Below are 17661 nucleotides of genomic sequence, written 5' to 3' on the forward strand. Positions count from 1 at the left end.
TAATGAGTGTGGTTTCAAAATTCATTTTATTATGTGGTAAGGCAATGCTCCCAACTTGTACTTCAAAAATTTCCTGGCTATTCACACAAGATTCTTGCTCCAACAGCAGTTGGGCACTTGAAGTGAAGTGCTGAATATATGTAAGTATTTTTCAAAGTGCACAAACTTGTGAAAGCCCTAAAGCAAATAATTTTATAGGAAACATCCATCCCTCCCTTTTAGACTTATTAAGATTAGTCACTGCTATTTTTTTTCAACCGTGCAGTCTATAGGATCTTAGTTCTCAGACCAGAGATTGCACCCACACCCTCGGCAGTGAGAGCACAGTGTTCTAACCACTGGACTGCCAGGAGATTCCCATTAAGATTGCTCACTGCTTTGAAAGAATGCTGGGGGTATAGGTGGTGTTGGGCATCAAGAATTTTCTAGCCCACAAGATGCATATTTGGCTTGCATATTATGGCCACAACGGTTTTAAGTGTGATGAAAATGTGTGCATCCTCTTTATCACACTATTCTTAAAAACGTTAAAATTATCATATATGTGGAAAGAATGCAACTTATAAGCGCCCCACTGTTCATAAAGCTATGTGGACTTGTTGAAACTAATCAGTTATTGAGCCTTTCAGTCACATTCATTTCCTCTGCCTGCCCTTAGACCTTGTTTGTCAGTTCCTATCTTGCTTTCAGCCTCTAGGGTCCCCTTTCCTCATAGCAAGAGTCACTTTATCACCCCCATCTATGATCTCTGAGTCAATTACTCACTACCCCAAACCAGGTGAGTGCTCCCACCATCTCCTTCACTCCCTAGTCATCTGGCATTGAAATTGCCATTGGTTTTACCTGGAACCCAGGTAGAGAGTAGAGACCATATGCTCTTCACCATTGTACGAAATCCCTAGCTCAGTCCCTGACACAGGCAAATTTCAGTAATATTTAGTGAGTGGGCGAACACTACAAACTAAATGTGACACAGGAGGGATACAAAGAGCTCTAGCCCAGGACTCTGGAATTTAACATCATCTTAATTGTTCCAACATTGCATTAGAGTCTCTAGGACTGCTCCTCCTCCACGGTGATTCTGTCCCTGAACCCCACATTCCTGCTTTCTTCCCTGGTCCTGCGGAAAGGCTTGCCCCACCTGCCTACCAGAATACCCCATAACCTCAGGTTAGATCCTCAGATGCCAGGTGTTAGCTTGAACTCCTTGTCGTTTAATGCCACAGCATTTGGAGCCTGTGTACCTGTTCTCAGTTAGCTACGTGCATAGGCTTTGTCTGATGGAGCCTAAGATATGTTCTTCATATCTTGGAGCGGACTGTATGCCTCTCACTTCCGAATCAGTTGCTTTCATACAGCCCAAATCCTTTTAATTGCACACAATGCATGCTACACAACTCTTTGCGACCCCATGGACTGCATCCCTTCAGGTTCCTCTGTCCATGGCATTCTCCAGGCAAGAAGAGGATCTCCTGGAGGGCATGGCAACCCACTCCAGTATTTTTGCCTTGAGAATCCCATGAATGGAGAAGCCTGGAGGGCTGCGGTCCATGGGGTTGCACAGAGTTGGACATGACTGAGCTACTAAGCACACGAGTGCATGAGTGCAAAGTTACTTCAGTCGTGTCCAACTCTTTGCCACCCTGTGAGCCACAGAAGCCGGCCAGGCTCCTCCGTCCATAGGGTTCTCCAGGCAGGAATACTGGAGTGTGTTGTCATCCCCTCCAGGGGATCTTTCCAACTCAGGGATGGAACTCGAATCTTTTATGTTTCCTGCATCAGCAGGTGGGTTCTTTACCACTAGCACCAACTGGGAAGCCCTGCCCCACAATAGTAATGAGAGCACTGTTAAGGCCCAACGCCTATGAAACATCTGGGAACAGAAATCAGAGTAACAATCCAGAGATAAATCAAATTGTACGATTTTTAACCATACATTCATACTATGTGGAAAAACAAGAGCTCTTTTTTTCCCCTCTAATCTCTCTCTCAAAAGGACAAAATTTTTCACTTTCTGGGAAACCACAAGTCACTTTCATCTGGTTTTCCCCCTAGTCCTCGCCTCTTTTTGAGTTCAACATTTCACGTGTTCATTTTGGGGAGATTCCATTGCAATACATCATCAGGAACACATGTGTTCCGCTGGGACCTTATTCCCTGGAAGATGTGAACAGTGATGTAAATAACAGCATCATTGGAATTCGGAGTAAGTAGTGCAGGAAAGAAGGTTATGGTGAAATGAGGCAAAATCGGGCAACTATAATCAATATTTCCTCTTGGGGTAATGCAGAGAGTACTGATGCTGATAGAGAACTTCAGCAGTATTCATCAGCTGGAGCTGTCAGCAGAACATTAATTAAATGGCAGCTGTTGCTTTACCACTTGTAGGGGAGGGGAGCAATGCTGACTCCAAAATAGATTTCCGAGGATGAGAACATTTCCAGCTAGTAAACCAAATAAGAGCCCGGTTCTGTTTTTTTTTTTTTTTATGAGTTTTGCAGCACATGAGTGAAGAGATGAGGAACTATTCGACTTGCGTTGATAGTTAGGTCTTATGCCACTACATTTAAAGTAAGAGTTCTAGTCGGCTGTTGGAAATACACACGTATCATGCTAATCGCAGCTACAGAGTCTAGCTTCGCTTCCACTCAGTTAAGGATTCATTATTCTCTGATGCTCTAATGAACATTTAAGATGTCTGTTGATGTTTAACTTGTAAAAAAAACAATATGTGGCCATTAAAGGTTTAGAAGCAGAGAAATAAACGACGTTGGTCACAGATTGTTATTCTCATGTTTTTATAAAATTATGCTCCATCCAATTACTGATCAAAACTGCTCAGTAATGTTTATTCCTCAATTCCATGATATTTAACAGATTTACCTTATTGAGTACTTGTTTTGTGCCACGTGCTAAAAAGAGTCCAAGTCATACCTGGATCTATTTATCACATTAGTGTTTTAAATTTACATGTAAATATTTATCATGGACTATTTTTAATAAATCTTTACTTTTTGTTGACTTACTATTGCTCTGAGAAATAGGTGCTACAGAATTTGCCATTGGTGATTTTCAACTTGGTAAAATTCATTCAACAGACAATGCATATAGATTTTCCCCAAGGTATGAAAACGCCTTCTCTATAGAATTTCAAACTTACAGAATCAATCAGAAAATTAATTCCATATATATGACCTAAAAATGTAGACTTCAAGAGGTCTTTGGAATACAATGACCCTCCAGCCAATCAATTCCATGGGAAAGACCAGCTTGTTTCCAGCACACCTGCTGCTATAGAAGTGAAGTGATTAATCCCTTCCTGTTGTTGATGTCATGAGAAGTTAGGGGGTGGTATGAAAGTCCAGACTGGGGGAATCCCAGGGAAAACAGTGAACACAGCCAAACTCACAGCATTAGGGGGAAAGTCAAGGTCTGAACAAGAGAGTAAAGTCTGCGGTTAGAATTTCCATGTAAAGGTAAGAACTATGTGTCCGAAGTTAAGACACAAAAGATTATATTGGTCTGCAAAAGAAAGACAGAATGAAAGAAACAGTCACTGGGGAAAACGGAATACATTGGAACAGCCCCTAAGAGACTGGGTTGCCTCCAATTGGCCCACTTATTGGGAAAATAAAGAGTGCAAGGACCCAATCTCTAGTCAAGCAGCGGACCAATTAGTGGGACTCAGAGCACCAAGGCCAGCCACCACAAGACCCCTGATGCTGAGACAGGGAAGCAGCTGCCGTTCAACACCTTACATTCTCAGAGTTGGCTCCAGAACAGCAAAGTGATTAAAAGATTAAGAGCACAAGCTGAGGAGTCCAGTTGCCCGGACTCTAATCACAAATCCACCACCTGCTTGTTGGAGGGCCTTTGGCGGTTCCCTCCGCATCCTCATCTGTAGAATGTAGCGCATATGGATATCTACCTCATATCCGCCTTGTTAGTGCCTAATGTATAGAACACACTCATTAAATATCAGCTACTTTGTTGTTTATTATGATCATGTGATAGAAAAGTTAATAGACTAGGACTCTGTAACTTCCACCAAGTGACCTCTCTTTCCCCTTCCTAATACTTTCTTCTTTAAAATGAAAAGACTGTGCTAGATAACTGGTTCTCAACCCTGGATGTACATTAAAATCAAATAAAAGCTTCTAAAATAGGTCTGTCCTTGGGCATCCACTCAGGTTAGCTTGAATCAGAACCTCTGGGGCTCTGCCTGCACATCTGCACTTTGAAAGCATCCCAAGTGATTCTGCTGGACACAGAGCATTCAGGACCGCAGACTTAAGGGCCTGATGACCCAGAGGGAGCTCAGAGTCTAGTGGTTTCCACTCTCTTTGGTATGGGTGACCCCAGGACCAAAGCTGCTTAATCATCAACAATCTGAGACTCAGAGCCCCCATTCCTGCTCAAAATGAGACCAGGTATGGCAGTGCCAAGAGCTAGAAGCCTCACAGAATGTCTTAATTATCACATAGCTTGGGAGCCAGGAGGAATTTAGAATAATTGAATGAGAAAAAAAAAGGACTTCCAGAAGCCAACCAGTGAAGCCCTTTTTCTCCAAAGGATATAAGCACTAATTCTTTCCCTCCGTTGACACTGTTACACCTTTTTACATAAAGACAGGGAGGACAAAAGAGAAATTCTTGGTTTGTTGTAAGAAAGTCAGGAGAGATCACGTGAATGAAAAAGAACACCTTGATGAAATGTATCACTGCCTCTACTTTGGATTAACTAGATCCCTGCCACAGAGCAGAGAGTGTATTTGCTCCAGGTGTTTAGCCTGTCAAGTCAGTAGTGCACAAGTCCTGGGTGCTCACCAGCACTGAGCAAGCAGGAGCAGGGGCTGGGGTGTGTTAGTATAGTTGTGACAAGATGCTGTTTGTAATTTAGAGAATAGAACTTCTCATGACGCTAGGGACGCATTCTGCTATATGTTTACTTCACATGAAACATTCACTTTCCTGGGATATTCAATCCCACCACCTAGAATATTTGATACACTGAAGAAGTAGAGTATTTATGGCTACTAGCATAAGAAATGGAGAAGGCAATGGCACCCCACTCCAGTACTCCTGCCTGGAAAATCCCATGGATGGAGGAGCCTGGCAGGCTGCAGTCCATGGGATCGCTGAGGGTCGGACACAACTTGAGCGATTTCACCTTCACTTTTCACTTTCCTGCATTGGAGAAGGAAATGGCACCCCACTCCAGTACTCCTGCCTGGAAAATCCCAGGGACGGGGGAGCCTGGCAGGCTGCAGTCCATGGGATCGCTGAGGGTCTGACACAACTGAGTGACTTCACTTTCACTTTCCTGCATTGGAGAAGGAAATGGCAACCCACTCCAGTGTTCTTGCCTGGAGAATCCCAAGGACGGGGGAGCCTGGTGGGCTGCCATCTATGGGGTTGCCCAGAGTCGGACACGACTGAAGTGACTTAGCAGCAGCATAAGAAAATGCAAAGCATTATCCTCTCCATCAAAACTGTATTAGAGCTGCTCTCCTTTTACTATTACTTCAGACAATGCAAAAGTTAAGTGCCATACAAGCAAACATAAACTCAGAATTTCCAGTTCTATCCAGACAGTCAGATTTTTAGCATCATTTTTACTCTCGGTTTTATTTTGGGGGTATGGTTGATTTACAGTGTTGTACTACTTTTAGGTAACTTTTGGTTTGAATAAAGATAAAGGAATTAAACAGAATAACCAATAAAACATCTCATACCACTGTTCCACTGTAACAAACCACTGACTGCAAGATATCAGGTAATTTTCCTTAAACTACAGCACGCTCTCTGGTTTTCAGAAGGAACAACATGCTGCCAGATTGACAAGTCATTACCTAAGCAAAGTCACTGGGAGCCAGTAAGAGCTCTCATGGGCTTCCCGGGTGGCGCTAGTGGTAAAGAACACACCTGCCAATGCAGGAGACATAAGGGATGCCAGTTTGATCCCAGCAACAGGAAGATTCCCTGGAGGAGGGCATGGCAACCCACTCTAGTAGTCTTGCCTAGAGAATTCCACGGACAGAGGAGCCTGGCAGGCCACAGTCGTTAGGGTCATCAAGAGCTGGACAAGACTGAAGTGACTTAGCATGCACAAGAGATCTTATACAGAATGAGACTTTCTGTCCCCTTCCTCACTGTTTCCCCCAACTAACTTACACACACCACCAAAGGCTTCTTCCAGAATTACTGCTACCAGCAGCTGGCATAAGTATGTTGCAGGACTCTCTCTTGCACCACTTAACAAATGGAATGCCCATGACCAAGACAGAGATCTGCAGAGCACTTCATGACAATAGAAGGTGGAGTTCTAACTTGTCAACAGGAGCAACAACATACCAAAACCTCCAACAGCATCAAAGGATTTGGCTATGATAGCACACATAATAGATCATAAATTCAAACACTCCAAGGCCTCCTCTTTCAGAGAAACATCTCAGCAGTGTAGAAGCTGAACACTGCATTGTGCCATCGCCACTGGAATAAGAGTTTCTGTGTTCCAAAGACCCCAGGCCTATCTCCTCCTGAGCTGCCCAATTCCAGTGGCCACTGCAGCTTCTGGCTCCACTTCAGGACTCACGAGAAGAGCCCCAAATGGACCTTCAACCTTGAGTCTCTTTGTTTTTTGTCCTTCGGACTTCAGACTGCAGGGGCAGCTGACCCCCTGCAGGGTCACATCTCACCAAAACCTCTTGAAACAGGAGGGAAGAGGGCAGGGCACAACTTTGAAAGAATGGCATAGCCCAAGAACACAACATAAAACAATTAGAATCAAACGAGTCCAAGATGTCAGACAAGTCAATGTCGACCAGACCTTGATCCTGAATAAGCAAAGCTAAATGACATACCCAGAGGTGCCATGACAGTTCCAAGGCACCATCAAAGGGCCAAAAAAGTGGGCAGTAGCCCAATTCCTGGACATCTCCTCCCCTTCCCCAAAATAATTGGAATAATCCTCCCACTCTTTAGCCTATGAAATTACCCAGCCCAGAAAAACTAACCATGTCACATTTGATGGCCTTCTACTTGCCCTCTGCAATGGCCCACACTCTGCCTGTGGAGTGTGTTTCTCTATGAATAAATCTACTTCTTACCTATCACTTTGTCTCCCACTGAATTCTTTCTGTGATAAGACATAAGAACCGGAGCTTCATTACTATGCCTTTTGGGCTGGGTTCAAGTCCCGATCTTAGGGAAAGGGCTTCAGCCTCACAGTCATTGAAGTACAGGTCCTCCTTGAACAGCTGCCTCCTTTACAAGAAAGTGGTGAAAATATGGACTAAATAAAGGCAAATTGCCCAGATTTGAATCTCAAACCTACCACCAAGTTACTTGTCATCTATAGCCCTAATTTTTCTAATCCACAAAACAAGAGATAAAAATAGTGCCTCATCAGGCTGTTATGAGTAAATAAAATCATCCGAAATGCCTGGCACAGAATAATCTCCAGTGTCTGCTATTATTATGATCACTTACGTATACTAAATCATTATGCACAGCTCTATCGTAAAACGTTATGTAGATAATGTATATTAAAAAGTACCTATTATTATCATTATATTGTCTTTTGTATCACTATAAAACAATTGGGATTCAGATGTCCCAGTCATTAGCTGGAACACCTGGCATTCTGGGCAACTATCTATGGAATGAACAGAATATGGAAGGTGGGGATTTGTCACCGAAGTTGAGGGGCCGCCGAGGAGTAAATTCTACCAAAGCAGCTGGCTTCCTTGAGGGCCAAACAAGCAGGCTGGGACCAGAGCAACTGGCCTGGTGGCATCCAAACCAGAAGATGAGCTCTATCAAGCCAGCATGTGAAAGTCAAGCTTGTGTGTAAAGGCCACGCCCTCATCCAAATTCCAGGCTGCCCTTGAAGCATGTGTCACTCACTAAACAGTTAATGAAACACAAAGAGCCCTGAATATCTCCAGTGTCACATTGCAAGACTTATAGAATAATTAGGAAAAATCTGAGCTGGCAGAAGTCTTCCTGGCTTGCGCTGGCAGGCAGACCATCTTTGTTTTTCATTAGTGTGTGTTGTCGTCACAGTAACTGCAAGCCTCCAAATACAGGCCCGGGCTGTCATTTCCTCATGTACTTAGGCTGCCACACTGAAATAGCATTATGAACTCAGCAATGCCTCTTCCTTTCCTGTTGTGCTGTGGTGCCTCAGTCAAAGAAGCAGGCCCTAAAATGAGTTACTGAAGACATAAGTATATTAAAGAGATATAAAGAAAAATAAAGTTCATTTATCCCTATTACTGTATTGTCTATGACTCATGTGTATGTCAGGGTAGGGGGGGAATCTTATTTTTGCAAAGATCTTTTAGATAAACAAGGCAAGTTGGCAGTAACTTGATTGTCTTGGTGATGTCAGTAGTCTACTGCTTTCAATCAAATTGTCTTTTGGCTTTAAATCTGTAGCAAATCATTTTTTAAAGACTGCATTTGGCCAACTCTAATATGTCCATTTCATGGCTTTCTTTCACCTTTTCCTTACAAAGATAAGCAACAGATAATTCACTACTTCAAAGTAACTTGGAAAGACTGCTGCTGCTGCTGCTGCTAAGTTGCTTCAGTCGTGTCCCACTCTGTGTGACCCCACAGACGGCAGCCCACCAGGCTTCCCCGTCCCTGGGATTCTCCAGGCAAGAACACTGGAGTGGGTTGCCATTTCCTTCTCCAATACATGAAAGTGAAAAGTGAAAGTGAAGTCGCTCAGTCGTGTCTGACTCTTAGCGACCCCATGGACTGCAGCCTACCAGGCTCCTCCGTCCATGGGATTTTCCAGGCAAGAGTACTGGAGTGGGGTGCCATTGCCTTCTCTGTTGGAAAGACTGGAAGATTGCAATTACAATTATTGAAAAAGCAAAAATAAACTACTTTCAAGTGTAGACATAGGTCTTTGGCCAGTGAAGCAAAAACCATCCTCATCTATGTTTTGATGAAGGCGCTGGATGACAGCATTAAAGCAAAAACAGAAAAGTCCCTGAACCTTAAGGGCTCAATGAAAGTCAGACCACTTGAGATAAATTCTGCATTAGCTTTAAAAATTCTTGTTAAAGTCTGTCTCTCACAGACCTCGGGAACACATAAATCACGCAATATTATGCACGTTGACACTATTTCCCAAAAAGGAAACACAACACCAACCTTCTCTTGACTTTTCAGTGCTGCTGTGGCTTAAACAAAGCTCTGGGGGACTAGAGTGCTGGTTAATATCGTGTTTCTTCATCTTTTTGCTGGGAGTTTCTCAAGTTCTGCAATCAGCTGGTCAAAAGCCAACTAGAGCTGCCCAATTCATGTTGGACTTTCCTAATTCTAAGTTCTTACACAACTCACTGCCTAGCCTTTGAAATTACACTGCCTTAGCTGCCATCATGAGGAAAGCTGTATTCTGCCTGCAGCCTTGTCTCCTCTCTGAATAGGACTGACCATTTAAGGAAAAAGAAGAACATGATCCAGTACATTTTCCTGAGGTTCCCATATTTTTGCTCTAGAAGCTTTATAATGTATTCTATAAAGCCAGCAAATTTCTCTTATTATTTTCTTCCTTTTCTTTCCTTCCTTTCCTTTTTCTTTCTTTCTAAAACAAGGTCTTCACTAGAGAATGATCATTCTGAAATTCAGTTTGCTTTATCTTTTAGAAACTCATCCTTTCGATCACAAAAAATAAAGCTAAATGGATAGGTCTAAACTGTAAGTACCCCGCATAAGGTTTGTTGGCACTAAAGTTACTAAGAAACTTCTCCACTTATAAGAGTGCTTCATATATTTTTGGTTAAGTTAAATACACAGAATAATAAGCAGCCCATAACATACTTGTACATCTTTATAATGGAACAACTTTTTTTTTTGCCTTGGAATATACTTTCTTGTCATGTTTAAGAAGAATGACTAGGATTAAGGGCAATAAACAGCAAGAATCCACTTGTATTTGGTGAGGTTGAACGTAGTGTAAAATGACCTTTTCAGTCTTTTCATTTTTATCTGTTACTAGGTTAGTAAAACAAAACATCTAAAGGAATAAATAGAGAGCGATAAATTTAATAATATATCCCTCCTTGAAGGAGGAAGTCTCCCTTACACACATTACCAAGCACCGTTGGCTATAAAAGAGACACCCAAACTCTATGTATAAACACACTTTATCTCCAACTGCAAATATAGAAACCAGGGTACCGTCTATGCTGTGCATGATTTCTTGGCCTTCTTAGTAATAATTCTATAAGACAGCGCACTGCTGAGTGAGAAGGGAGGGACTGAAATATAAATTCCATACTAAACTATTGGCTGGAGCTCAAATCATGTCTTCTTAGAATACTCAGCCACAAAATATGTCACTAACAGGATTCCACATTTGAACAATATATTCTTCCACCTTTCCTATGATCTATGAATTTGATTTGACAGAGGAAATGATAACTATATTTAAGGTGTAGTAATAGAGAAAGAATAACTTAAATTTATTGAAAAGTATTGGGAAAATATAAGTTTTATTAACTCATTTAATTTTCCAAATAACTCTGAGGAAGATAGCATTATTATTCCCATTTTACAGATGAGAAAACTGAGACACAGGGGGTAATTTGCCCAGGGGCATGGTGAGCTGAAATCTGAATCCAGGCCATCTGACTTCCCTATGCAATTAGCCTTTCCTGTCACCTCCACGTCCATGACATAACCTTTCTGTTAGCTCTTCAACTCAGACACAGTATAAGGAAACAAAACATATATTTTTTTAAGGAAACAAAATGTATTTTATCAGCTTAGCTTTTATTCTATTGCTGTATATCTTAAAATAATTAATTTATAAACAAATGTATGTTGCAGGTTTTTAAATGTTATTTTTCTAATAAGGTGTTACCAATTTTAAACTTTTTTGCTGAAATATTAGTAGATATCAACCTAAGCTTACCATTCACTTCCCATGATAATGCTTTTTTAAAACTTACATGTTAGGAGACAAATAAGTGAAAATGTTGATTAAACAAGCTCTATAAAATTCTGTTTCTTAGGGTACCTGTTTTGTGAAGAAATGCCCATCTTTCAAAAAAGATAATTAGCATTACTTTAGAATGTATTGGAGAAGGCAATGGCACCCCACTCCAGTACTCTTGCCTGGAAAATCCCACGGGTGGAGGAGCCTGGTGGGCTGCAATCCGTGGGGTTTCGAAGAGTCGGACACGACTGAGTGACTTCACTTTCACTTTTCACTTTCATGCATTGGAGAAGGAAATGGCAACCCACTCCAGTGTTCTTGCCTGGAGAATCCCAGGGACAGGGGAGCCTGGTGGGCTGCCCTCTATGGGGTCGCACAGAGTCGGACACGACTGAAGCGACTTAGCAGCAGAATGTATATTTTACCACAAAGTTTCACTTCTAAAGAATAAGTAAGGGACTTCCCTGGTGGTCCAGTGGCTCCGATTCTGCATTTCCAGTGCAGGGGGCTTGAGTTCAACCCCTGGTCAGGGAACTAGATCCCACACGCCACAACTACAGATCTCACATGCTACAACTAAGACTCAGTGCAGCCAAATGAATAAATAATTTAAAAGAATAAGTAAAAATCATAACCACCAAGAAAGCACTGTTAAATGAATATATTAAATACCTCATAAATTTCATTGGGAAAATCCCATAGTGGTTCTTGCTGAACACCCATTTAAAAGAGTAATTTTAACTTCCTTGGTTATGTCAAAATATAAAGAGAATGCTTTTCTTTTGGTGAACACAGAAAAACATTCGTTCAAAATCAGGATTCACACTTTATCTCACACAGAAAGGCTATAAGTGATTTAAAATAAAACTGAGAAATGTCTCTCTTTAAAATATCGAGGGAAATTTTTTAAAAGATAAGCACGATATTTAAACATTTTAATGTTCAAGGCCAGATTTTAATTCATGATGATCCACGAATGGAAGGAATTATGATTTAAATGATTAGTGCCAAAAGTAACTATAAATAGAATCTGGTACCAAAAGACAATAAAAGTATATAAGTCACAGTATTTTGAAGTCTAAGTATATACACAGGAGACGCATGTATATTTACATATATGTATATATATGTATATATATATATATATATATATATATATACATATACATACACACACATACATACAGTCTTTATATGTCCCCCTTCCTATTTCCTTCTTGAGGTGTACATTATCTCCACAATCAAGTATATGAGCATAGTTACAATCACTTGTAATTTTTCTGTGCTCGTTAAACTATGAAGACCTTTCTTGAGAAATTTTTGAGACAAAAAGCTATTAACTGCATTTATAGTGGCTTGTCTTAATTTTATACTAATCTATATGCTCTCTCATGCTCATCATTAGAAATCCAGAGTGAAAACTATTCATAGAACATCCACAAGACGCATGGCACGGAACAGCTTCAGAGCCAAAGGGTGTTTAGGATAATGCCTTGTACCTGGTCGCTTTCATAAAATTGTTCTGAATTTAAAGAGGTAAACCCCATTCTGTGTATGCATGCGTGCTCAGATACTTCAGTCCTGTCTGATTCTTTGCGACCCGATGTACTGTAGCCTGCCAGACTCCTCTGTCCATGGGGATTCTTCAGGCAAGAATACTAGAGTGGGTTGCCATGCCCTCTTCCAGAGGATCTTCCTGACCCAGGGATTGAACCTGCATCTCCTGCATTGCAGGTGGATTCTTTACCCTCTGGGCGACCTGGGAAACCCAAACCCCACTCCAAAAAACCCTAGTTCTAAAGAGCACTAAAGATCCAAACTAAGAGGGAATCACTTCTAACAGGTATGCCCCAGGAAATCACCGTGAAAGGGGAAGCCATTGCTGTGAGTTTTAAATAGTGGACAAAGTGTCTTCAGGAAAGGGGAGGAAAAGTGTTCCAGGCAGGAGGGCACAAGATGGGCAGAGGCGGGGCACTGAAAGGCACGGTATGCAGGTGTTTGGAGAAGGGCCCGAAATCTGACCTATCTGAAGCAGAGGGACATTTGTTGTTGAGTAGTGGGAGCTGAGACTGGAAAAGTTAAGTACGTGCCAGATGATGGAAGGTTTTCAAAATACCCAGCCTAGGTGTTTGGCAGCAACTAGAAGTCAAAGAAGATAACTGAGGAGTAGAAGAGACAAGCACAGGAAAATTAACCCCACAGTCATGGGGTAGTTGGGGGGCTTCCCACGTAGCTCAGTGGTTAAGAATCCACCTGCCAAGCAGGAGATGAGGGTTCAATCCCTGGGTTGGGAAAATCCCCTGTAGAAGGAAATGACAACCCACTCCAGTATTCTTGCCTGGGAAATCGCATGTACAGGGGAGTTTAGGGGGCTACAGTCCATGGGGTGGAAAAGAGTCAAAGACACAACTTAGCAACTAAACAACCACAGCGTGTGCAAGGTGGTTTGCATGGTAATGAGGGGGGGAAGTGCAGCAGAACTGTCATGATACACACCAGACCCAGGATGAAGGGAATAGATCTTACGGTGGTGGAGACACAGCAGTGAAATCTCTTATGGTGAAGGGGAAAGGGACGACTCCAAAATAACACGGAAATGTGAACTTGAGTGAACAAGAGAACACAATCTATGCAGTCGATTCTTCATATACTGGAGGAAAGCACGTGCTCTAACCTGAGCTATTTTTGATTCTCAAGGGTAAACTTACAGTCATGAAGACAATGATACTCAAAACTCAGTCCATCAGGAAACATGGCTTTCACTCAGAGCCAAATGCTGCACTCCATTATCCTCACACTGTTCCACCAACTCCAAAAGAAATTACCCGCCTCCAAAATCTACTACTGGCAGATTTTGGCAGTACACATACATTTGTAAGCCAACAGTGTGACCCTTCCTAAGATCAAAACAAGAAAAATGTAAAGCATTTAGTTCAGATTTTTCAAAACTCTTTAAAGACAAAGATGCTGCATCTCCACCAAAGTATTAGAAGTTTCATTCTCTGACACCAAGTTTCAAGAGAATACATGATTAGCTGCATTTGCTTTGTAAACTAATGGCACAATCAGAGTCGTGAAATATAATACATACTGAAATGATGTGCTGTTTCATTTTTCTGAGCATATGATATACAACCTTTAATTAGTTTTTCTTAACATTCTTAACATTTACTGGAAGAGTTGATATATTCTGGTCAACAATGTGTTCAAAACTGGCCTTGGGTAAATTATTTCTCTAAAGTTGACAAAATAGACTCAACTGGTTTTTTAAATGTGCATTTGTATCTTCTTTGAAATTATCCTTGGTTTAGAATATTCAAACAATCATGTTCAACTAGAGGAACAAACTTCTTATGCAAGTCCAACCCAACTACAGACACAAGTTATCAACTAACCACGTCATCAATGTGCAGCCATAACTTTTGTCACAGTCAGTGTGATAATGATCACTCTAAGCAATTCTGATAAAACTGCAGGGCAAGTCCTGGAAGCAAAGACAATGCAACAGATGAAAAGAGGATGTCCTTCACACTATGGTGAACACATTCATACTCAGATATGTGCAACTTAAGAAAGAATTTTTCTAATACACTCAATTTGAGTTTTAAAAATCAGGATCTATCTTATCTGTATACAAGCAATTACTCAAAAACCACACACACAAAATAACATTCTCCTGCATAGTTTATATTCAACAACTGCAAAAGCAGTGATTTGAAACCAGGCATATCTTGTGCCTCGTCAGAAGCGCTTGGGGTGACTGTAATGTAACGAGGTCAGAACTAGCACAAGGTGTACCAGTGTAATCAGAGACGGCGGGTAAGGGAGAAGCGGCAGGGCGAAAGTACAGCAACACAAACACACACAGGACTTCCCTCTCATTTACCGCACGAGCTGCTCAGCGAGTTTCATTACATGAAAGTGCTTTTGCTTCTAGGGAAAATATCCCCTCCATTGGTTAGCCATCCTCACTGCGAAAGGACTGGGAAGTTGTCCTTTGTCAGATTTCTGTTACCTGCCAGAAAATGATCACTTGGCAGAAATACTTTGATGGCTATTAAAGCATCATAACGATCTTTGTGTTTAAAAAGCGATCGGGTAATTCTGAGAAAGAGATGACTTTCTGATTCTTTAAAAAACAATTCAGTGATTGTCCTCAGTTTCAAATGTGTTATCAGGTAGTGGAACAGTGAGACTCAAAGGAAACAGACAACACAGAGTCAGAGAGAGCTCTCTTCTTGTGGAAGCAGAAATGTCTTAAGAGAGTTAAGTAGCTGTGCATTTCAGTCTTACCTGACTGGCAGGCAGCTCGTCTAAACCAAAGGTACGTCCTTTACGGAGGTAGCTTATCCTTTGAAGAACCCAGTGGCTTGCCCCACAGCCCAAGAGAGACTGGAGTCCTGGAAAACCATCCAGCCCAAAAGAATACAGAGGAAAAAGCTTTCCCACTTTTCTTTCCTAGGACTAGCCAATAGCTGAAGTCATGCAGGAAACGGGGTAGTAGAGAAGGGAAAGCGGCTCCTTCTCCCTGAAATCCCGATCAGCAGCAATTGGAGGCTGTTGTATCTCTCCCACCCAGACTTTTGTTTAAAAGTTTTTTCAACTGTTGCTAGGTGTTGTTGGGTTTCTGAGATTAGGTTTCTCGTCTTCTGCTCCCTTCACAGCACTGTCAGAGCTATGACTTTGTCGAGGAGCTGAGCTCGCGTGTGCTATATTTAACCAGTGTTCTCAGCAAGTCAAGCCTGTCAACAGCTGAGAAGTTTGGAGCCGGCTCTGCTCAGTTCCTCGGCAGCCGGGTTATCAGTGGATACGGCTCTGCTCGCCCCGGAAAAGATTGCGGGGAAACGGCAGACCCTTTTAAGGACTGCTGCTCATGACACAGACATAATTATTGCTGGAAGCCCTTAAACGCCGAGTGTGATTTGGAACTCAGGTTTTTAAAATCAGAAAAGAAGCAGTGGCAGTTGCCTCGAGCAGAGCAATTTACCAAAGCAATATTCCCCTCAATTAGGCTTTCTGAGATCAACCTTCTTGGATAGAAAAGTCTTAAAACAAACAAACAAACAAACAAACAAACTGTAAGGCGATCGTTGGGGAAATTCACAGTAAGAGATCAGTCCCAAGCAATTGTTTCCATTGATGTGTTACATACACATTGAAATTACATTCATAACTGTCATCGCAGACATAATCAGCTTTTATACCTGACTGTTATTAAGGTAGTTTTATCATAAAGGAACGTCTGTAACATAACGTTTTTGAAAGGAAAATCTTAGTGTTCTTCTTGAGATCATTCATTCAAAGCAAGAAATGGAGAAGGCTCCAGGAAAACCAGGACTTGAGACACCTCTGGTTGTTCACAGCCTTGTCTAATCATTAACCCTCGAGTCTCCAAAACAAGAGTGGTCACTTCTACCCAGAACTCCAAAATGAAGAATGCCTTCAGATATTTTTATTTGCTTTATTCTATGTCAGAAAATAACACTAATCTGTCAAGATTAAGAATCATGAAAAAATGTGTGTTTAAGGCTATTCTCGGAAATGGCTTACTAATTGCCCGTGTGGAATTAACAGTAAGAGGAGCTAAAGAAGGAAGGGAGACAGACAGACAGACACACACATACACACACACACACACACGCACACACACATTATTGGCTAACACATGAGAATATTGCCCTGACAAAAAAAAAACCTCATCAAAATCACTAAAAATGTTGACCCCTTTCCTAAGACAATTTTATCAGTTTAAAGGTATCCTTTCTTTTGACTTGGAAACTAAATTTGGACCAAGGAGGCATGTAACGGCATAGATTTAATATTTTAAGTACTACATACTTGCAGCAAGAGGCTTATATGCTGGAGAACCCTAATGTCTGTCTGGGAAAGGCTGCCACTTTTCACAAGGGGTGTGTGTATCCTTCTTTTTAAAGAAATGACACTGACCTTCAATGCTAGCTGATCGTACACCTCAACCTATTAGAAAATGTCTCAGCTGTTCCCATGCCATCCACCTCACTAACAGCATTCATCTTCTTTCCCTTATTTATTTAGTGCTATTCACATATAAAATTTATTTAGTACTTTTACTGCATTAATTTAGTACACATAAATACATTATTTAGTACATATATTTAGTACTAATTCATTTAGTACTACTTATGACATTATGTAGTACTATTTACTACATATAAAATTTATTTAGTACTATCCACATAAAAAAGCAGAGACATTAGTTTGCCAGCAAAGGTCCCTATAGTCAAAGCTATGGTTTTTCCAGTAGTCATGTATGGGATGTGAGAGTTGGACCGTAAAGAAGACTGGACACTGAAGAATTGATGCTTTTGAACTGTGGTCTTGGAAAAGACTCTTGGGAGTCCCTCGGACTGCAAGGAGATCAAACCAGTCAATCCTAAAGGAAATCGATCCTAACTATTCATTGGAAGGACTAATGCTAAAGCTGAAGCTCTAATACTTTGGCCACCTGATGTGAAAATCTGACTCATTAGAAAAGACCCTGATGCTGGGAAAGTTTGAAGGCAGGAGGAGAAGGGGATGACAGAGGATGAGATGGTTGGATGGCTTCACCAACTCAATGGACAGGAGTTTGAGCAAGCTCTGGGAGATGGTGAAGGACAGGGAAACCTGGCTTGCTGCAGTCCATGGGGTTGCAAAGAGTCAGACAGGACTGAGTAACTGAAC

The 17661-nt window shown here is 41.5% G+C and overlaps 1 protein-coding gene across 4 annotated transcripts in view; it reads right to left on the reverse strand.

The window, feature by feature from the left end:
- FILIP1 (filamin A interacting protein 1) overlaps positions 1 to 15761 on the reverse strand; it is a 222431-nt gene extending 206670 nt beyond the window's left edge. For 3 of the 4 annotated variants that reach the window (XM_027550954.1, XM_027550953.1, XM_027550955.1), the window contains exon 1: positions 15253 to 15761. The gene's annotated coding sequence lies outside the window, so the exon portion shown is untranslated. The remainder of the gene's footprint in view (positions 1 to 15252) is intronic. The other variant, XM_027550956.1, reaches the window with a different exon arrangement.
- Positions 15762 to 17661: the final 1900 nt, after the last annotated feature.

This window comes from Bos indicus x Bos taurus, chromosome 9 (genome assembly GCF_003369695.1).
Source record: "Bos indicus x Bos taurus breed Angus x Brahman F1 hybrid chromosome 9, Bos_hybrid_MaternalHap_v2.0, whole genome shotgun sequence".
Lineage (NCBI taxonomy): Eukaryota > Metazoa > Chordata > Mammalia > Artiodactyla > Bovidae > Bos > Bos indicus x Bos taurus.